Below are 22,789 nucleotides of genomic sequence, written 5' to 3' on the forward strand. Positions count from 1 at the left end.
TATATGAAGACCAGCTTAGGAGGCCTGCCCAGAGTTCCCAGGGATGTTGATATTGTTTGGGAAGAACTCAAAACATTTGAACAGAAGGCTGCAATGGAGTTAACTATAAAGTGGCACATCCAGATCCAACATGGGTGCCAATAAAACACTTACCATCTAGAATTCAAACGCTCTCAGATTTGATGTTTTATTGAGACCACTTGCTTCAAGTGTACAACTACTGGGGACACAGGGGAGACAATACTGTGCAAAAGTCTGAGACCACCCTTTTTTAAGTTAATTTCCCATCAAAACCACCATTAAGTAAAAGTTACTCACTTTTCAGTGTCAGAAGTCTCAAACAAAAAAAGTAAGTAAAATATCAAATATATCATTATTTAATTTGTCCACTCTTTACTTTTGTTACTGCCACTTTAACACTTCCATCCCTCCAATCTTACAACTAAGAGTTATAGCTACATCCTCACAAAAGCTGTTCCCAAGAGTCACTGACATTATGTTCCCCTTCAAAGAGACACTAACATTCACACAAGCAACTTCCCAAACACATCTTATCTACACACTAGATGTAAGATATCAGATGCAAGATAATGAACTTACATAAGGAAGGAGAAAACAGGAGTTTCCAAAACTGGAGTTCAAAAAATTGTTAAAAGGTACAAAAATAATGGGGCTCCTAACAACTGCACAAGACCTGGTAGACACCAAACTGTCCCTATCAGATAAACAGTATTTAAAACTGTCATCTTTAAGAGAAAAGTAAGCTCAAATCTTGCTTCAGATGTGAAAAAATCCACAGGTGTTTCTGTCCATCCTTCTACTGTGAGAAGACAACTCAGCGCTATGGGTCTGAACGGATGTGTAGCTGTCAAGAAGCCCGTAGTGAGGAAAAGAAGTTTGGGAGTAAATTTGTAATTGGGTTTTCTTTTTCAACCAACTTCTAAGACTGAACTTTAACCCCTTAAAAGCCCAGACTTCTCACATTCTAAGCCTTATTATTCAGTATCTACAGGGACTTTAGTGCAAACTGGCTGAGCTATTCTTAGGTTACAGAAGTGTTTAATACAGCTTTAGGCCCGCTGGCAGGCCCTGACCATTTAAGGGAAAAAATGATTACATTTAAGTCTTGAGGCTTCCTCTTTTTCCTGACACAGAGAAATACATGACTTGCACTTGGCCGTGTTGGCTGGAAATAAAATCCATGAAAAGGTGGTCTCTGACTTTTGCACAGTATATGGTCCTAACACTGTCATGAGGTGCATTGTACATAAACGCTTTTTTGCCACTTCTTTGTCATCCTTTCTTTCTGTATGAAAGGACTAAGCAGAGAATTACTGAATGCGATTTGATGCTTCGGTGTCCTAATTGCCATTTGAGTCAATAGGCAGCATTAGATTAGCCTTTGACTGCGAGTTTCTTCTGCATCGTCCGCTCAGTGTGTGTGTGTGTTTGTGTACTGTAGACAAGTGGATTTGTTTGTTGTCGTATGCGTGTGTCCTCTGCGAGCGTGTGGGTGAATATGTCTTGCTGAATGTGGCGCTTTTGGATAATGTTTGTTCTTCTGCATCTCATCCTCTTTGGCCCCCTTTATTAGCGAGCGCTGAGGAAAGCTTCTCAGTGGGTTCTCGCTAAAATAACGGGAAAAGATGATGCGTATTGATGCAAATCGCATGTGAAGAGTGAATTATACACAATTACCCATCAATACTGGGCAGTCTTGCCGACCCTCACCAACAAGATGTGGCTAACAAGCAGAAAATAAGATTGAAATGGTGTGTAAAGAGTTGAAAATGAATTTCAATGCTGCATTTGTCCACAATTACCCCCTCGTTCACACATGTTTTATTGGGAGTTCTCTTTCTCCCTCTCTCTGCCTCTTTTTTCTTCCTTTTCTCAAAGCAGATTGGGAAACATTCTCGGTATTACCCCTCTTTTTTTCACCCCCCGAGAAGAAAGAATTAAGGATTTGATGACAAAAAAGAGCTTTTCCTCTCGTTGCTCCAGCGTCAGAGGGATAACATGGGCTCCTCGCAGTGTGCGTGATTGTTAATCGTGGCACAGAGGTTTTAAGCACTAATGCTCTCCTGCTCAACCTGCGTAAATGCCACAGAACACGGAGAGCTTTCCCCCCATTAATGTTAGCTCTTTAATACCGGCAGAGCAAGCGGCTTCTGGAGGCCTTTTCTCGGGATTCGATAATAAATATAATATAATAAACCTTTTCCCAGCTAACACTGTGGATTAAGAAGGGGAGCCTTTGGGCTAGAGGAGGAATTGGAAATTAATTTCCGATATTCTTCTCTTTTTCCTACCTTTTCTGTTAACATTCTCGATGTTTTGAAACAACGGCCCCTGTTTCTCCTCCGACTTTCAAACACTGTTGGTCCACATCAAAGGCAGAAATTCAATTAGTCATTTTAGCGAGGCTCAAATCACTGTGGGGTAAATTGCTTAATAATATTGGTACACTGTAGTTTGTTTAATTGCATCGCACTGCCTAATCTTCTCAAAGCCTGTAAGGCCATGACCAAACAAGACGACGATGCAGAGCGGTGTGCGTTGGAATGAGTTTTGCACCCTTGTGCGCGTTCCTATACATCAACTTGAGAGTGCTGAAGAGTGGTGGTGGAGTGGGGGGGTCTCTCTCTCTCTCTCTCTCTCTCTCTCTCTCAGCCATGTGGAAGAGCCATCATGCTCTCATTGGGCTGGAGATATATGTCCGTCCTGACAGCGGAGGCAGAGTTCAGGCTCAACTCAAACCCTCTGAGCTGTCCCTGCCAGCGCTTTCACACGAAACGTCCGGCCTCCCTACCGCACGCAAGGCCCATGAGCATCTGCTGCAGTCACTTACGGCCCAACCCCACGTCCTGACCCTTCTGATGCCTCCACAGCTCTGCAGAACCCAGTCTGGGCAAAAACTTAGAGGAATCACTCAGTGAAGAAATGGACACAGTTGTCCCTTTGTTGCAAATGTAGACCATCAGCAAAGTGTCTGAAGTTTGCTTCTTTAGCTTTGTGCTAAAACTATGAGGCTAATGTAACTAACAAGTAATTAAAGTTTAGACCTCATCCGACAAGCCCCACCTCCTACATCAAACTTAGCTCAGGGTATCTGGTAGTGCTGGAGCCAGTTTAAGTGAAGCCTGGGACACATATAATGTGTCCCATTATATCAAAAACATAACTGCTAAACACTGGGGGCGAGACCTCTATAAATGAACGCTAAAAATGAAAAATTAAACATGTTTCTAGCCATTTATGCTGGGACTTTCTTTAATTTTGGAAACTAGAAGGATGTTTTCCACTACAAATCTAAGAAAACTTGCCTGTATATTACAGTTTTTCTACAGTAAATAGGTTTTGGGCTGTAGGATATTAGCAATGCTGCTACTGAGTGCTGATTGGTTGGTGAGTCCATCAGCTTATTGGCTGAGTGAAGTGGTTTGCGCTCACTTACACCATGAATGTTATAAAGTCCTATAACTGGTGCTCAAAAACAGTAAAAAATAGAATAGCAGTGTTGAAATATGTTTACTCTTTGAAACTTATAAACATTTACAAATCATGATTTTGCACAAAAGCCCCATAGGAAACCCTTCATTTTGGACGTGTTCGGGAGCGCCCTCTAGCGCCAGACAAACTTGGAGGACGTTGTTGCGTGGCAATTCTCTCAGTAGAAATTTACTGATGGTACCTGTAATACTTGGGCTAACAGACTAAAAAGCTGAGTAGCACAATGGAAAACTTAGAAGCGCTAAGAGAAGTACATTAAGACATTTTGTTGTTCAAAATAAACTGGATTTACAGGTTATTCACTTGAGACATACATGCTCTATGAACGTAGGCCAATTTAAAGCTGCAGGTTTTCATATCTAATAAGGAGGACATGTGAGGTAAAAAATCTGCCCCTACAAAAGAGCTACTGCTAATACTGGAGCAACGTTAGAAGTTGAGGAAGACTCATTATCTTGTACATGAAGGCTTCACACAAACTTTAATGCTACAAAAGAAGTGATGAAATCCCTATGAGTGCACTAATTTATCTTTACACCAAATGTTTTATAGCATTTTACAGTCCTGTTTAATATCTCTGATTTGTCAAGCTATCTGTCAGCAGCTAAGTTAAGAAAAGCTAACTTAGCTAACTTATCTAATTGATCTTAACATTGATCTATAACGTTATTTATCCTTAGAGATGATATTACGCCTCATTCACCTATATCAAGTTTTTTTCTTAAATGTGTTCTTGAGAAAGGTCCTAAGAAAAAGTCTAGATCAGATTCATGATTTGTTATTAAACCACAGAATTGTTCACATATTTGTGCTCTTGAAAGTGTGTAGATTCTGTCCTTACCTAAGAACAAATCCCAATTAAGAAAACACTGGTGAATGTCAGAATCTTCGTGAAAACTGCGTAAGTGGGTTTTAAGAAGAAACTTTATCTTAAGAACGTTTGGTGAATGAGGCCCATTGTTAGCAAATACAACCCAGGTTAAGTTTAGCTTACCTTAGCGCCTGTTTATGGTTTTGACGTTGAGCTGAGTTTGGTCTTCCACGTAATTAAATCCGAAATGTTTTCGGCTTCGGGAGTGAAATACAAACATTATCACCAGTGATTAGGACTGCATGCTTCTGGGTTACACATCCCTCTGAAACACCACCTCAGCATCTCTTAGCCTAATAAATCTGATTAATTTCCTGCCACTGCTGTTCTCACTGCAGGTTTGTTCTTGTCACGTTTTTCCTTCGTTTGCTAGAAAAAGTGGTACTTAACGATGGTTGTGACTGGCTGAGAGACATCATTATATTGCAAATAGTCAGTTAACACTGTGCAAACTGCATGCCCACCCTGCTAGAAAAAACTGCAAAGACCAGCTGTTGGTCACCAGCAAAATCAACATTTGTTGAGTTTTGCATGAACATGCTGGGTGACCAGCTAAACTAGCACCAGGCCAACATTAGACCAGTATAAACCAGCAAAGACCAGATGTTTTTTTTCAGCAGGGAAGTCTCACATGTTAGTTATTAAGTAACCTCAAATGTGGTTTCTGACAATATACGACATACTTGTTTCATACACTCTTGTCTATTTATATAGATAACTGTATATCAGTCTGAGAAACCACATAGTCTGTTACTGAGAAATATGTGGTGATGTAGGCATGCATGATGCTAATTGGTGGAGTATACACTTCCATTTGCTACTTGTTAGCTACATTTGCCTTGTATCTTCAGTGTGAAGCAAATGTCGGACACCAAACATGTTTGGGCTGACTGATGACTTTTGGGATTAGAGGAAAACTCGTGTTAATTTGATTTTTGGCTGAACCTAAAGCTTTAAGGCATCTGAAGAGATGCTCAGCATTCCATCAGTGTTTTCCAATTAAGGCAATTTAAGCTGGAAAGGAAAGTCCTATGCATAAAAGTTCTAACTTGTCTTCGGATATAGCTCTCCTCCTCTCTGCTGGCCTGCAACTCAAGCCAGAAAAAAAAATCCAATTCAAAAAGAGGTTGTGCATCTCCGCTCTTGGAGATGAAAAATAACTCTAGCTATATTGAACCTCTTCAGACAACATCTGTTTGGCGGAGATAGGCCCCCGTGCGCTCACACAAGCGAGCCATTTCTGCTCTTGATGGGCTGGCGGTGGCTGGTAAAGATTGACCGAAATTTCATGATTCCCGGGCAAATGGGTTGCGGTGGACCAGTAGCCGACAGTAATGGATCCCCGCTGATCCCAGGACAGCCGTCCACCTTCCAATCCCGTAACCCATCCAGACAACACCGCACATTTTTCTCATTACGGCCTGGCAGAAAGAGCCATCCGCGTCCGACGACCTAGTGGTTTGTTGTTGTCGCCACTTGTTAGAAAGTTTGGAGGTGGACTGTGTCAGAATGAGATCTATTAAGCCGTGCTTGGCTGGGCCAGAGGTATGGAGCCATTTCTTTCTTTCTTTCCTTTTTTTTTTCCTGGCCCCTTTTCATTTTGCAGCACAGCAGGTGTTGGATGGGGGAAGGAGAGGGCCACAAGCTTGCTGGTGAAAGCATAGGTCAGAAAAAACAAGGAAAACATTCTTGTTTTTTCCCCTTCCTTCCTTCCTTCCAATGGAGGGGGTACATAGGGTGGGTTTTCACACTTTTCACTGTGGCACTCTTTTCTCATGAACCAAATAATAGATGAGTCAAATATAGATGTAATGAAAGGTCAGGGTGTCCTGTGTGAAATGAGTTGAGCATTATGCACTTTTTTCATTGGTGGGATGAGATTTTAGGTTTTCAGTGCATTTGTGACACTGTCGCAATCGTGGTACCTTAAGTTACACCTACAATCAATGAAAGCTTTTTTCTCAAAGAGCTAGAAAATGTAAAAACATTTAATATGTGGACGGTGGTCACATGTGCCACTGCACATATGTTTTATGCATACATGTAGATTTCGTTGAATTGTCTGTGATCTCTTGAATTCAGACTCTATCAATCAACAAAAATATGATAACAACCAACCAACAACGGGATTGGTTGTCACAATCATTGCACCTTAAATTAAACCTATAATGAATGACTACACCGAAGTTTCTCATAAAAAAGCAAGTAATTTTAAGACATTTCACATTCATAGAAATTGAGATATAATTTTCTGATTGTTTTGATTTATTCAAGATCACAGAAATCACATGTCCAGTGGTATGTGACAACCATCCCCATCATGAATGTGACAGTCAACTCCACAAAGGCTGTCATCCTAAAAGGCATGCTAATGGCCTTTATACTCAAATGGAGTAAATAATACACTAATACTACACTCCTCTTTACCCCTTTTCAGCGGCTGTGTTGATTTCATGTTCATATCTCATTGATAACATAAAATATCTGACTCCACAATTTTACTCTGTGGCCTAAAACACAGAAAAACACCACAGATTTACTCTCTTTTAGTAAGGGAGAAGGTAAGGTGTGTGACCTCTGTCCTGAAAGCCTAATATTTCACCATGAGTATTTCTATCCACTCCTTCCTGATGTACCAGTAAGTAACACCAACCAACCCATGTGACAACCCTGTTCCCCGATTTCTCCTTGGGGAATGTAGTTTGAGGTTTGGTGGGGGTTCGAATGGAAGATGGAACATCAGCAAGATCTCCAACGGTGTTTGTTTCCCAAAGTCAAGCGTCGCTCCATCAGATATCCATACTGATGAAGCTAATACAGCTCCGTGGGCCTGTATAACTAAGCAGAAAATCAGTAATTGATGTTATCTCGGGAAGATATGCACAAGTTTACTGCATTTCTGGAGCTAGGATAGGCAGGGGTGGGCGGGGGGAAGCCGTGCCAGAGAGAGCTCTCCTCCTCTATCCTCCGCAGAGCCGTAGATGGAGCAGGTAATAGGAGACCCATGCTCACCATTAAGTCTCTTTAAATGGGTTTTTAAACTCCGCTCTTGGGAACTGTGTTCCTTGGCAAATGTGTCGGAATGGATTCCTCTGCACTGGATGACAGGGACACCTGCTGGGAGAGAGGGGAAAACAACAGCACGGAGGGGCTCTTTGATGGCACTGGCTGCAAATGAGCAAACAGTGTGTGTGTGTGTGTGTGTGTGTGTGAAAAGGGGGGAGGTATTTAGCTCTTTGAGGAGACCAAATAGAAAATGTGAATGGAATTCATACATATATAAATAGTACCCTTATAGAAGCCTTTAGAATTACTGTAAAGATGAGTAAAAAGGTGAATTTTGGTGAATTAGCTTAATCTTACACTGAAAAAAGAGAAAAATCCAATCTTTAATTGAAGTAAATTTATTCTAAAATTAAAAAAAAAATCCATAAATAAAACAGCACTTAGTTTTCTCCTATAACATTTTATGAGGTTGGAGAATACAGAGTGGGGAATTTGAGATCACTCCTCCTTACAGAATCTCTCCAGATCATCCAGACTCCTAAGTCCTCTCTCATGCACTCTCCTCTTTAGCTCACCCCCCCCCAGGTTTTCTATGGTGTTTAGATCATGGGGGCTGTGATGGCCATGGCAGAAGCTTGATTTTGAGTTCAGTAAACCATTTTTGTGTTGATCTGGACAATTTTTGTTTCATTGTCCTGCTGGAAGATCCAATGACGACCCATTTTAGTTTCTTGGCAGAGGCAGATAGATTTTGATTTAGAACATCTTGGCATTTCATGATGCCATGAACCCTAACGAGGTTCCCAGGGCCGTGGGAGAAAAAACAGCCTCACAGCATCACTGACCCTCCACTATACTTAACAGTGGGCATCACATCTTTTCAGTGCTTTCATCAATCCCACCTTAAGTGTCTGTTGCCAAGAAGCTCAAGTTTTATTTTATCTGACCACAGAACACAGTTCCAGTCAAAGTCCCAGTAATGTTTAGCAAACTCCAGACACTTATGATAGGAAAGACTCCTGGAATGCCTTCCAAACAATCTGTTGGTACAGAGGAGATGTACCCCAAGATGCTCCTTTTTTCTGTAACTCTCTCCAACAGTGACCCTTGGGGATTTTTCACGTATATATATATATATATATATATATATATATATAGAGAGAGAGAGAGAGAGAGAGAGAGAGAGAGAGAGAGAGCTGTTATAAGACTTATTGTTATATTTGATCTGTTATAACGAGTTTCAGTGACATTTGATTATCATTCAAAGATTATTGACAGCCTAGACGTCCAATGAAGTGTCGCTATCATTTTCAGTCCTGACAAATGAATATGGAAGTGTACAATTTAATTATTTGACTATATCTGAAATAAAAAACCTGAGCCACAGTACAATAATAAATATACATTTTTTAATGCAAAAAACTCTTGAATGAAAAGGCAGAGAAGCTTCGTTTGTTGAGAAGCTGGTGCGCGTGCGTGCGCGTGTGCCGCGGAATGAGGGAAGTGAAGGGATGTGAATTATAGAGTGCAGGGGCTGGTGGGCTGGTGGGCTGTTTGGTTGGGGCGCGCGCTCGGGCCCACACCGCGGGGATGAGAAGGGAACCGCGGCGCTTCACCCCTCTCGCGCGCGCCTTTTCCCTTTGATCCGTGTCCCCGGGCCTGCGCAGTGCTGCCTGCGCGCGCTAACGCCAGCCTCTCCTCACCCACTGTCTGACAGAGATAAGGCGCGAGAGACTCCAACACTGCAACCGCCATCCCCTCTTCTCCTCTATTAGCCGCGCGCGCGCGTTCGCGAGAGAGAGAGAGACAGAGAGAGAGAGAGAGAGAGAGAGAGAGAGAGAGACCCTTCTGTAAGAAAAGAAGAAGAAAAAAAACGGATGAATTACGTTTAAGACGCTCGTGCTGGCGCTGCCAAAAATAAGAAGAAACCTAACAAACAATTTCTAGCGCTCGAGCTCTCTCCCTCGACGACTTTTTGACGAGACGTTATTCTCCTGAATATCAATGAGCGCGTGTAATACCACCCCCCAACACTTCCCCCCAACACTCAAACCCCAGCGTTATTAAAAAAAACTTGTGCATTAAGCTGTAGACTGGGCACCGTGTCAGCTGGCACGCTCTCCTGACGACGAATCAAAGCGGATGAGCGCGCGCAGCACATATCTGTATACCCTGTACGCTCAAGGGGTGGGGGGTGGGGGTGTTGGGGGGGCAGATACTTAATAATTAGAAGCCATATTAAAGCAGATACTGTTTATATTTGGCTGTAATAGAAAAAGGCGCATTAGAGGGTTTTTCTGGTGGGGGAGAAAGGGGGGGCTGAAGGTCCAGAGCTGCCAAGAAACGTGGTTAGGTTTCCCAAAATCGTAGCCAGGAGCAAAATATTACTGTACTTTTGACATTAGGGGGTCTATTTGGGGCTCTGGGTTTCTTATAGTAGGTAGAGTTTACACATAAGGAGAACCGTACTGACAAAGGACCATCAGAAAACCCTAATATTATGATACCAAAACACATTACAAAACCATTGGGAACACATCAAATGCACTTAGAATCAGCCATTGGTCACCTGTTTGACCATTAGGGTTCTTTACGTTGTAATATCAACTCATCACAAAAGCCAGAACACATTACAAAACCATAAGGAACCAACACCTAACCCTTGTGTGGTGTTGATGTGTTTGTTACTCAGTGGTCTGGTGGACCCACCGCATTATTGTTTAAATCAATACAGCCATGATGATTTATGTAAAAACACCAGATATTTGAAATATCACAAGTGTTCAGTGTAGGGTTCTCCTTTAGCAGCTGTAGCCAGTCAGCAGCCTGTCCATGTTGTCCACCCTCACACACACACACACATATACAAACACAGACACACACACTGACGGCAGGCCATGTAGGAGGAGAACAGAGTGAAGGACACAGCACCACATATTTTCTTCTTTTGGTAAACATTGAAAATGGGTCCCACAGACCTGAGCACCACACAAGGGTTAATGGACAATAACTTTTCCAGACTGCAGCTGACAAGAATTCAAAGATTTATTTGAATTATTATTATTACTACTAACACACTGTTAGTAATAAAGGTTCTGTGCAGGTACATTTTTGCGTTCATAAAGGGACAGTGTATATGTTCCCTCAAAGGTACAACAGAGGTTTTAAGGTCCTATTGTGAACCTTAAATAAATTGTTCCAGGTGAAAAGTACATATTTGTATCTTTTCATAACCGAATGTTTTAAAACACAGCAATAAAATAAAAAGCCTGGAGACGAGACTGGGTGTGTGGAGTCAACACAGCTTAGAGAATATCATTTCAGTGGATTATGGTACAGATATATTCCCTGACTAAAGGTACTGAGATGTACCCTCGAGGGAACCACCCCAGTGACAGTTTAGTACCTTTATTTCTGAGAGTGCAGGTGCAGAGCTCAAGTGATCTGTGCCAGCAGTAGCTCACTATGTGTGTCAATTAGAAGGCGTTGGATTAATCCTGCTTCAGATGAAGAGGCGGTTCCAGCCTCAGTCTGCCAGCCTCACCATAAACCGGAGATCTATTATAAATAGCAGCACATCATCTATTTTAGGGGCCAATGGAGACGAGAGCTGTTACCTTTTCAGCTTCAAGTTTGGATGTGTTTGTTTTACTCTTCCACGTTCCATTTTGTATTGCCATCACCAACCTTTTTTCCTGTCCTTTTCCTCTCTCTCTCTCTCCCTCTCCCTCTCTCTCTCTCTCTCTCTCTCTCTCTCTCTCTCTCTCTCTCTCACTCTCTCTCGCTCCCCTGGAGTGGAGGAAGCGCTTTTTTTTCCCCCGCCGCTCGGATGAAAGGCTACGGCGGACAATAAAAATGCTATTTAAATGCAGGGCTGTTTGTATGCGGGTGAGAGATATTTTCCCTTGCCGAAAGTGAAGCCGCCGCATCCCGATAAATAGCAAATATAAGGGAATGCGATTTACATTTATCTTGCAGAGGCAGCCAATATAAATTTCAGCAAATCCTAGAAGACGGAGGATTTAAAGGAGGGAAACGATTGAGAGCGATTCGCGCGCCACTGTGTGTCCCACGCAAGTGGAAGTGCCTACAAAATAGAGGAGTGGAGTGGGGGGTGGGGGGGGGGTATGGGTGGGGGGGGTACATTGTGCGCGCACCGATCCTATCTCGAGCGCCAATTACGCTGAGAGTCGCGCGGGAGAAGTTGTCAAATTCGTGATCTGGCCAGAGATCTCAGCTCTGATTCCTTCCCTAAAGGCCATTTCATTCACTGCTGTTGTTCCCACTTCCACAGCTGTAGGCCTGGCCTGCATCTCAGCTTCTTCCACCATTAACCCTTGTGTGGTGTCAATGTGTTTGTTACTCAGTGGTCTGGTGGACCCACCACATTATTGGCTTTTTAAATCAATACAGCCAAAACAGTTTATGCAAAAATACCAGATGTTTAAAATATCACAAGTGTCCAGCGTAGGGTTCTCCTTTAGCAGCTGTAGCCAGTCAGCAGCCTGTCCATGTTGTCCACTCTCATACACACACACACACACACACACACATATACAAACACATACACACACAGACACACACACTAACAGCAGGCCATGTAGGAGGAGCACAGAGTGAAGGACACAGCACCTCCACACTTTTATTCCCCGCAGGTTCACCCAACACCACGTGTGTAGTATAACAGTAAACAGTGTGAAGGCACTGAAAAGTTGTTTCTTTAGTTTTGCACTGGAGCTGCAAGGCTAATGCTAACATGGATGACAGTAATTAGCATTGTTCAAACTGCAGGCCAAAAATCATGTGGATTTCTTAAATCACCTCAAATGGACTTGCATATGTGGTTTCTTATGTTATATAAGCTGCTGTTACCTATAAACAACGGACAACAGTAGGTAGCACAGCTAGGACAGCAGTAGCCTGAATTGGTCCATTTTTAAAAGATAACAGAACATGAAGTGTTCTATTTTAGTGTTTACCCATGGTCCCCTTGTATAATTTGTGTAGCTTTATGTAACAAAAGCGTTCATTTCTACATGACCACTCCCTGACCTCTGTTAGAGTTGAAAAGGCTGATTTTGTTGCTGTGCCTTTAAGACTGCTATATGTAAATAACAGCTGTTCTGGTTGGCTGCCTTGCATTTTGCCTCATTCAAAAAGCATTCTGGGCTAAAACACTCCTTATAACTTCAGAATGAATGGGCGGGGCTAAATTGCTGTTTGCTGTTAGAAATAAAGGTTCTGTGCGGGTACATTTTTGTTTGTGAAGGTTCAAACAATCTAAATGTACCATCAAAGGTATAACAGTGAATGGAAAGGTTCATATTTACACCTTTTCATAATGTTTTAAGACAAACGATTACACAGAAAACCTGGTGACATGACAAAGTGTTTGGTGGTGATATATCTTAAAAATATAACTGCAACTGATTATAGTACAGTTATGATCCCTAACTGAACCCCTTAAAATCCCAGGCTTATTACATACTAAGGCTTATTATTTAGTAACTACAGGGACTTCAGTGCAAACTTGTTGAACTATTCTTGAGTTATTAAAGCGTGTAATGAAACTTTAGAGCCCGCTGGTGGGCCCTGAACATTAAAGGGGTGAAGGTACTGTAGATGTGCCCTTAATCACCCTAGTGATATTTTGATGCTCAGTTACTGTTTATCTGATGAATTTAATATATTAGAAAAATAAATAAAACATAAAATGTGGCTTGTGCGCAAGTTTTGGCATATTATAAAAAGTGGGTAAAATTCATTGTTGTTAAAAATTGACCTGGAAGCAGATGTAAGCTCATTTAAGCATGCAGTTTACACAATGCTAATAAGTAGAGAAGCTTCCATAACTTAGCTACATTAGCCTTGTAGCTCTGAAGAAGCAAACTTCAAACACCAAACGTGTCTCAGCAGGTCAGCTACATTGATACCAGAAAAACAATACACATTTAATTTTGTTAAACTGCCACTTTGGAGCCTTTACTTGCGTATAATTTGCTGGTGGTAAACATGGAGCGCCAGTGTTCTGGACACAGGTGGGTCCAGGCCTGGCCATGCCCTCAGAGCAGCAGGTCACAGGGTCATGAGGTCGGAAAGTCAATGTGTGCTGGGGCAGACGTGGGTGAACCTGCCCCGGTAGCCCTGGCCCTTTTGGCCGGCGTCCCTCTCCAATGTGCTTCCTGTTAGTTCCACATGCCACTCTGACAGGTGCATGGACGTGATTAATACTGCAACGAGCACTCTCTCACTCGCTCTCACACACACCCACACAATCTCTCTTTCCCTCTCACTCACACTGGCACCCCACTGTTAAGAGCCCACAGGCCTCCACGTTCCCCTTTGACACTCCTCCAGTCCTCCGTTGCTGCATAATGACTTCTGCTGGAGCAGCAGATTGAATTCTAGCTGTCTGAGATACCTAATATCACTGAACGAGTCTCTTATATGACCACAGTTCAAGTTCAAGGCCTTTAGTACCATATTCAAGTTTGTTTTACTGTAGAGAAATGAGTTTTGATTTATGGTGAAATTCTTAATTTGTGAACTTACAATATAGTGCAAATGAACATAAACTATAGTGCAACCGAAAATAGAGTATAGTGCAAATGAACTTACAATATAGTGCAAATGAAAATAGAGTACGGTGTAAATGAACTTACAATATAGTGCAAATGAACATGCACTATAGTGCAAATAAACATACACTATAGTGCAAATGAACTTACAATATAGTGCAAATGAAAATAGAGTACGGTGCAAATGAACTTACAATATAGTGCAAATGAACATGCACTATAGTGCAAATGAACTTACAATATAGTGCAAATGAACTTACAGTATAGTGCAAAGAAAAAGAGTATAGTGCAAATGAAAATAGAGTATAGTGCAAATAGACATACACTATAGTGCAAATGAACTTACAATATAGTGCAAAGGAAAAGAGTATAGTGCAAATGAAAATAGAGTACAGTGCAAATGAACTTACAATATAGCGCAAATGAACATGCACTATAGTGCAAATGAAAATAGAATATAGTGCAAATGAACTTACAATATAGTGCAAATGAACTTACAATATAGTGCAAATGAAAACAGATTATTGTGCAAATGAAAACAGAGTATAGTGCAAATGAACTTACAATATAGTGCAAATGAAAATAGAGTACAGTGCAAATGAACATGCACTATAGTGCAAATGAACAGACAATATACTGCAAATAAGCATACACTATAGTGCAAATGAAAACAGAGTATAGTGCAAATAAACTTACAATATAGTGCAAATGAACATACAGCATAGTGCAAATTAACTTAAGACATGGTGCAAATAAACCTACACAGTCGTACATAAAAGTTTGAACACCTTCAGCCAAATGATGGTTTGTAAGTTGACATATAAGGAACCAAAATTAAATATGACAGTTTTCTGCATGACATAGAGCACAATCTCTATTTATTTGCTGAGTTTAACATGTTGGGAAAAAATAAAATGTAAAATGTGCCACAACTTTTGTACAAGTGAAATTTAATGTTTTATTTTATCTTTTCTAGTATGTTAAATTCAGCAAATATGCACTAATTGTCCATTAAAGTGTGCAGAAATGTGTTCTTAGACAACGTGTTCACTTATTTTCACCTAGAAAATCAACAAAACATGTAAGTAGTAACAAATGAAGGTACAACAGTGCAGAAGTACCAAACACAAGTAGGAAACAATACAGCACAATATGTGCAGATCAGGTGGCAGCAGTTGTAGAGAAGCCAGTGATGAATTAGTATTGAGTAATAATGGGATGACAATCAAACAATTAAGGAATGACTACAGCAGGCTGTGGTTATTGTATGATGTGGCTCCATTCAGGCTCTATTAGGGTTTAAAGTCATTTTATGAACTGAAGTAGTTATTGGGTCGGCGGTAAGCTCCCTGGTGCAAAACAGATATTATCCAAATGCATCCCAGCATTTTTACATAGCTCGAGTTGTTTAATCTTGATCACTCTGTTCTCAGATTCATATGTGTATCTCTCTCTCTCTCTCTCTCTCTCTCTCTCCCTGCTGTGTAAAATGAGTGTGTGTGTGGGTTGGGGTCCCCAGCTGGCTGGCTCGTGGAAGCAGCCCTCTGCTCTCCGCCTCCAGCTGAGAGCTATTTCACTATTTATTTACATGTAATTATCGCTATGAGGTGCAGATATTAACACTGTCAAGAACAATTTGACCTGACATTTTTCACTGGGACGCTCCCCCGCTGTTTTTAGCAAACAAACCCCCCCACCCCAACTCCAGCTCCCTTGCTATACTCTCTCTCTCTCTCTCTCTCTCTCTCTCTCTCTATCTCTCCCTCTCTCGCTTGCTCGCACGCTCCCCCAGCTGCACTGCAAGCGCTCTTCTGGAATCATAAAACGGGCTGGTTAATTCGTCCGAGGCACCGTCTTGAGCTGTGTGTGTGTGTTTCTCGGAGGTGAGGGGGGCTTCTCTTGTTCCTGCTGGCTGAATCCATCCCACAGCCAGTCAAGCATGTCACTAGCGGAGAATAGAGGATCGCGCCCCATGCGCTCTGCCACTGCACCCCAATAGAAGGCATGTTTAAACTGCAAGGGCCCATATGATGATCCACACTTCAGTTCTCACTCTTCTAAAACTACGTGATTTACAGATTAGATTCATAATAGTTACTGAATAAGTCTTAGCACTTTCTGAATACTAGCCTAAGGTTCAAGCGGCTGAGCCTCAGCTTCTCCAGCAGCCTGCTGTCCTTCAGTCTGAGAACGTTTAAGGGTTAGCTGCCTCAGCCTTGGCTACTGTCTCTCACTTTGCACTTCACTGACCCCTAACCTCACAAGAGAAAAGGAAATCTGTTTTGTGGCTCATAGCTTGGATGCTAACAGTGGGGCTGTGGCTGACTAGAATTGATTTATTGGCTATTATTTGATTTATCTACTATTTTATGTTCTGCCATTTCCTCTCGCATTACTCCATCACAGCCTCACAATCATTCATAACACCAATGTGGTGTCCATGATGGCCTCCCCTGCCAGGCTTGTCCACCTGGCAGCATAATTGCAGCTCTCTTTGCTGAAATCACCCACATGGTTACAGTGTTTACACGAGTGTTGCTGTTAGCTTACATTATACTCTGCTATCAAATGTTAGCTATTGTGGGTGTCATTGGGCATGGCATAGTTCAAATAGCAACAGTTAGCTAGTTAACACTGCTTGATACAAAGATTATGACCCCCACCCCCAAGGTTATTTATATCAAGGGGGGCCTTGATCTTATGTCAGTTTGTAGCTGCTGTCCCTATTAAATAAGAGAGCAATGAGGAGTAGCTGGCTAGCTTGGTACTATTTGGTACTTGCTGTTTAACGGTACTTAATGACATATCCTAGTGACAAGTAACTTCTTTTAAGGTGCCAAAAAGAACTGTAGAAGCTTTACATTAACCCCCCCCCGTCCACACACACACACTTCCTTTAGTATAGCGCAATCTGTCAGAATGACTACATGTATTATGTGGATGTTATAGAACGCTGTATTTTTATAACAGTTATAAAATAATTCACTGCTTTTTTAAATTATTCTTAAAAAGAATAATTGAAAAACAAGCCTGGATTTTAAGCCAATAACCTTCCCAAAGTAGGCATAATGGTTATTTCTTGCTGTTTTGGAGGTCCCTCAGGTTTTGCACTGCATTTGGGACATACATATAGCTGTCATTTTTCAGTTTTTGACATAATTTGAAAATGCCTGTAGGCCTTTACATTGTGTGTAAATGTCAAGATAAATGGACCAAAGGAAACGGCCCAAAATGACTTGGAAAAAATTCTGGTTCCATTGACTTACATTAAAAGTAAAGTTTGTTTTTCCTTCTCCTGTAAAGTTACCATTTTAAAGATGCAAGGTCTTGTTCCAACAATGGCGATATGTGTATAATATTCATGGTTTAGGTGAACTGGACTCTCATATTTGTTGGTGAGCAAGCTAGTCAGCATTCACACAATTGTTTTTATTGCTTTTAAGAGCAATTTTTTTATCGTGGGAATTGTTTTCTAATCAGTAAAGCTGCAGTTGTATCGCATTTTGGAACAGCCATCTTTGTGGACGAGTGTGAGCTGGTCTGACAGTCAGGGGGTCCTAACCCTTCCCCTTTTATCTGTCATTGCTCGCTAGCAGCTCAACATAGATTAATATCATTTCATGCACAGAGACACAACAGTGCTATAGTTAATCTGATAACAGAGTTGCAGAGAAATATTTTGTTTTGATTCTATTAACTAAATAACTAGAGTCCATTTCTATCCTCTAGCGGAATGGCCACAAGAAAGCCTGCAAAAAAACTACTTAAAGTGACCATCAGCTTTTTTTTCCTTAATCAATCTCATTGCCTTTGTTGCCTAACCGTTGCAGCCTAGACTTAATGGTAGGCAACAGTTAATCGATACAAGCGCAGAACTGTGAGGGGACGCACGTCAAAGGTCTGTGTGATGGCCGCTGGGTTACCCGTCCTTTTCAGCTTTTATTAGTGTAGAAGTCGAACAGGAGAGAAAGCGAGAGAAGGGTGGAAGGAGAGAGAGGGAAAGGCTTGGCGAGGGGGAGCCATATGCGGCCTGTTTGATGCAGTTAAGCGGCTCTGAGGAGTGACAGCTTGTTCCAATGGCTGCTAATGGTTCTCATCTGTGCCTGGCCTTGTCAGTGCCCAGATTCTGTCAGTGCCAATCAGAGTCCTAATTGTACACAATTATCACACCTTCGCTTCATCCCTTCAGCACCTCGCAGGTCAGACTCTATTTCATTTCCTTCTCCCCCCCATCTCTCTCACTCCCTCTCTCTCCCACGTTCCCCAGTCCCTCTCTCATTCCGTCTCTCCTGGACGGAAGCTTCTTTTCACATTTGATTAATGTGCTGCGGCCAATTAAGGCAGTGACACCCGGCTCGGCCCCCATCATCTGCTCCCTGCCACCAGTCGGCTTGGCTGGGCTGCTCGCAGGCCCTTTAATTGCCCCGCGCTCACTTTCCACCGTGACCAAAAGCCCCCTAATTGAATTTATGCAACCACTGTTATTTTTAAATAGTCATTTTGTCTCCTCAGATGGGGGCTGTGCTAGGACGGCCAGCCGGCACTGGGGGGGGGGTTTGGGGGGTGGGGGGTTGAGAGATATTTCTGCGTGGCAGATTTCTCACAAAAAACGCCTGATCACCAGTTGATAAATGTGCAGTGTGAGGGCAGGGTAAGGCCACTGTGTTTCGTCCGGTGTTTGTGGTCAGCCGATGTTTGATTAAAAACAGTATGTCTGCAGTCTAATGTAATAAAGTAAAGCTAGTCCACTTAACCCCTTTAAACAAGCCTATTATTTAGTTATGAAGACTTTCATTCAGTAACAACTATAAATTATTTTGCTAACTGCTATCAAATCTTTAAGTTATGCAGTTATGAGAGTGAGAAGTTGGACCTACATATTGTTGAAGTCTTAAGAAAAACAAGCATCTCCAAAACACTTTACAGAAGTAGAAAAATGTTCTTAACTTTTAAAGTAAGGAGGTTTTATTCAAAGTGTTTTTGGAACATTTCTATTCATCCATTTATTGTGAAATTTCCACATAATATAAAGGACAGATATTTGAATTATGCAGAAAAATAAAAATGGACAAAAATAGAGATACTGTTTTTTGGACAGTGATGATATGGACAATAAATTGATTTGACATGGAATTTCACAATCATCTTTCACCCTTGTCACAAGCTTATTATTCCGTTATCAATCTTAAGCCTTATATTCTAAAACTCTAATAAATTACTCAGTAAATACTCTGAAACTAATGTATAACTTATGCCCACATTAGGGTCCCTTAAAGTTTAGGGGGTCAAACCTTTACATGTCCAATTATTATTATTATTAAATACTATTGACTTATTGTGCATTGTTTTCCATGGAATTACTGCATAATGAGCCATTTTGAGGAGAAATTCCACTGATTTATCGATTTTTTTACATAATTCTATTGAGGTAAACACAGTCAATCAGAGTAGTTTGAGGTGAGATGATCTGTACTAGAGTAGCTTAGCAACCTTCTTTACACTATTGGTGATGGAAGCAGGGATCACAATGTCTACAGTGCAGATTTAACCATTTTATTAACGTTCAAAAGCAACCAGTGAACCTACATAAGTTTTGTATATGTTGATAATAATAGTGGTAAATCTAAAAGGTTTTCTTTGGGGACTACTTTACCTTACGACACCCATCATGTACCCCTCCGCCATGAGTGAATAGGCCAAAACCTTCTCTCAAAACTATCTTAAAACAATGTCGGAGATATCAGGCAGCACATTCATAACCATTTTAATGTAATAACTTTCTGTAAGATAGCTTAAACGCATTGGATGTCTGGTTCCCATCACCACCACTGTAAACAACTCTGAATTGGTACATCTCTCTAGACAATCTTTAACAACTTAATTATGCAGAAACTGTGAAAAGTATGTGGTTAATGTATACTGTGTCTGTTACATCAAAACATTTACTAAACAAGCTGAAATGGTGCAAACTGCATAAACTGTTTATTATCCATTTCAGGCCTGTATCCATTTAAGCAGAAAGCTAAACAGGAGGATGAACACGGGTTGTCCATAAGACTGGTGAATTAAAGGAATTAAAGGAACATGCTTATTTATAATACTCTCCCCTAACACCGCCCACCCCCCTCATCCCAACTCCCCTAATCACCCCCTCAGGTCTCCCTTTTATAACATCAACCCACATGCGATAGCAACTACGAAGGGGAAAAAAAAATCTTTCGCAATTTCCAGCTGAGTCGGGTATCAGGCTGGCAGATCAGTGAAGGTGCGAGATGTTATTCTGCTCGTCTCCGATAACTCACACACGCTCGAGCGCGCCCACTCGCACACACTTGGAGGGCGCATTCTCCGCGCTTTGCCCCCCTGACCTCCGCTAAACTTGAAGGTACCACCGGAGGGCAGTGGGGACTGGGAGAGGGGGAGATAGCGGCGACAAGGGCTTCATAATCCACTGAGGGCCAGATTAGGAGTGTGTGCGCGTGTGTTTTGGCACACAGGCTGGTATTGGGAACTGAGGCCTCTGCTATCTTCTCTGCAGGCAGGCTAGTCCTGAGGCTAACTCAGTCCCACTGAAGCCTTTGTACTTCACACCCCCACCAACCACTGATCTACTGTCTGCTGCTGCTTCCACTCTCGCCGTCTCGTTCTGCTGCCTCCCTTCTGCTTTCAGAGCTTCCAGAACCCTTTTGTTTATATATTGTGCAGTAAGGGTGCTTTTTGTGTGGTTATGAATATACTGAACAGACCTTAAATGATAAAAAAGGCCCTAAACTGATCTTTTTGGATACAGTCGCTGTCACTGGGGCGCTACCCTTAGGGATACGTCTTCAGTCCTCTTTTTAGCTTGGGAACATAACGGTACACATTCTGTTTCATCTATTTTTTTTACATTTTTATCCTGTATTTCATTTTCTCTAATTTTCTATTTTTACATTTATTTTATAAAACTTGCTATAAAAAGGTACAAACATGCACTATTTATATACAAAGAAAATGACCTTTTAAATTTATTTAAAGTACACAGTTGGGCCTTAAGGACCATATTGTACATTTGTGGGTACATTTCCATTATTGGGGGGCCATTTTTCCATATATAGTTGTAATAAACTCTGGTCGATCTTATTTATATTTTAAGTGATAGTTTAGCCAAAATATTACAAAGATTTAATCTAAAAAATTGAATGTAGTCAATGAGACAAGACATTTTTGTTGTCTAAAAATTTGCTTCCTTAGGAACTACAAGACTAATTTAGCTAACCAGTAATAGAAGTTTATGCCCCACCAATTCGCACTGTGAAAACTTTTTATCTAAATCATCACAAAACAATGTGACACATTTTAAGGACAACACAACACTACTAAAAACAGTAGTAGCAAAGTTGAAGCCAGAATTTTGTTCGTACTTTTGCTGGTTTGTCCAAATGTATGTTTTTAGGGTCAGAAACCACATAAGCAAGATTATGTAGATTATGTAGACTTAGTTTTAGGCTAATTGGTGGGGTATAAGCTTCCTTTTCTCAACTACCGTTTAAGGTGCCAGTATTCGAAAACTGAAATTGCTGTTCTGGTGTTTCAGACGGGAACAATGCAAGCTAACAGTTCAGGGAAAGTTTTATTTGTAAAAACATATTTCTCTGACAAACTGACCTGCTGGCACATCATCAACTGAGCAGAGTTCTATCAGCCGCCAGTTCTATCATAAGAAGTAAGCAAATTCTACGCTAATTTTGACCAAGTTCCCAGTTTGTTAACTGAATATTCATTCAGTAACTCTTACAGATACTCAAATATCAAAATTATAATGCAAATAGCCTCATAACTCCAGTGCAAAACTAGAGAAGCAAACTTTGGACACCAAACATGTCTTGGTTAATCGACTACATATGGGCCAAGGAGAAAGTTATGCACTCTTTTTGGCTGAATCTTTCCCTCAAGCTATTGCTGATGTCTGTTTTTCAGGCATCTGTGACATTTCCCTTGTCTGGTAGTCAAAGGTCAAACCACGCTGAGTGCAGCTTTAAACTGTTATTCGAAAAAGTAGCAGCCTACTTATTATTATCCTCCAAACCCTGCACTGTTCCTCCACTTTCACTTGTGAAAACGTAATCTAGTAGGCCCTTATGGTTCTCACAAAGACTCAGCATTCGCCTTGTGGTTAAATTGTCTCTTGAAACATTCTCATCTGCGTCGTACAGATTTCCTTTTAGCCCGTCAGTTGTCGAGCTATTTTCTGGAGCTGAACTGCGCGCGAAAAAGACTCGTCAGACATCGAAGCGCACAAAAAAATGCATAATTTGACTGTTAGGGAAATTAGGCGGGTATGAAAGAATCCCTTTCTGTGTGTTGCGAATGGCCTGTTTGTTTATCTGAAAGGATGCACATTGTATCAATTTGCGGCTTCGCGCTCCAGACGCCTGCAGGCTGGAGGCTCTCAGAAGTTGGGAGAATTAATTAGTTTTTTTTATTATTATTTATTGAGTAATCTATCGGGGGAAGAGAAAGAGAGAGAGAGTAGAGAGAGAGTAGGGTGAGAGGCAGGGGACGCCCCGAGGCGCTGTCCTTTAAACGCTGGAGTCCTGCACCGGTTATCTGTGCCGCACACAGCTCATACAGAGTCAGCCGACAAATGAGAAAAAGTGCTACAGAAGATAGAGCTGGATAAAGAGAGAGGGAGGGAGAGAGAAGACTGAAGAGAGAAAGAGAAAGGCCGGGTAGAAAGAGACAGTGGGATGGGCCTGATGGGGAGTGAGCAGGGAAGTATGGTCAGAAATGTGTAGACTAAACTGAGTGGCACTGATCTGGTACCAGGCCAATTATATCA

At 41.5% G+C, this 22,789-nt stretch overlaps 1 protein-coding gene across 2 annotated transcripts in view; it reads left to right on the forward strand.

Annotated features, from left to right (window-relative positions):
* The window catches only part of pax7a (paired box 7a), an 84,965-nt gene that overhangs the window by 47,082 nt on the left and 15,094 nt on the right, over positions 1 to 22,789 (forward strand). The window lies entirely within an intron of this gene.

This window comes from Colossoma macropomum, unplaced genomic scaffold, assembly GCF_904425465.1.
Source record: "Colossoma macropomum unplaced genomic scaffold, Colossoma_macropomum, whole genome shotgun sequence".
Taxonomy (NCBI): Eukaryota; Metazoa; Chordata; class Actinopteri; order Characiformes; family Serrasalmidae; genus Colossoma; species Colossoma macropomum.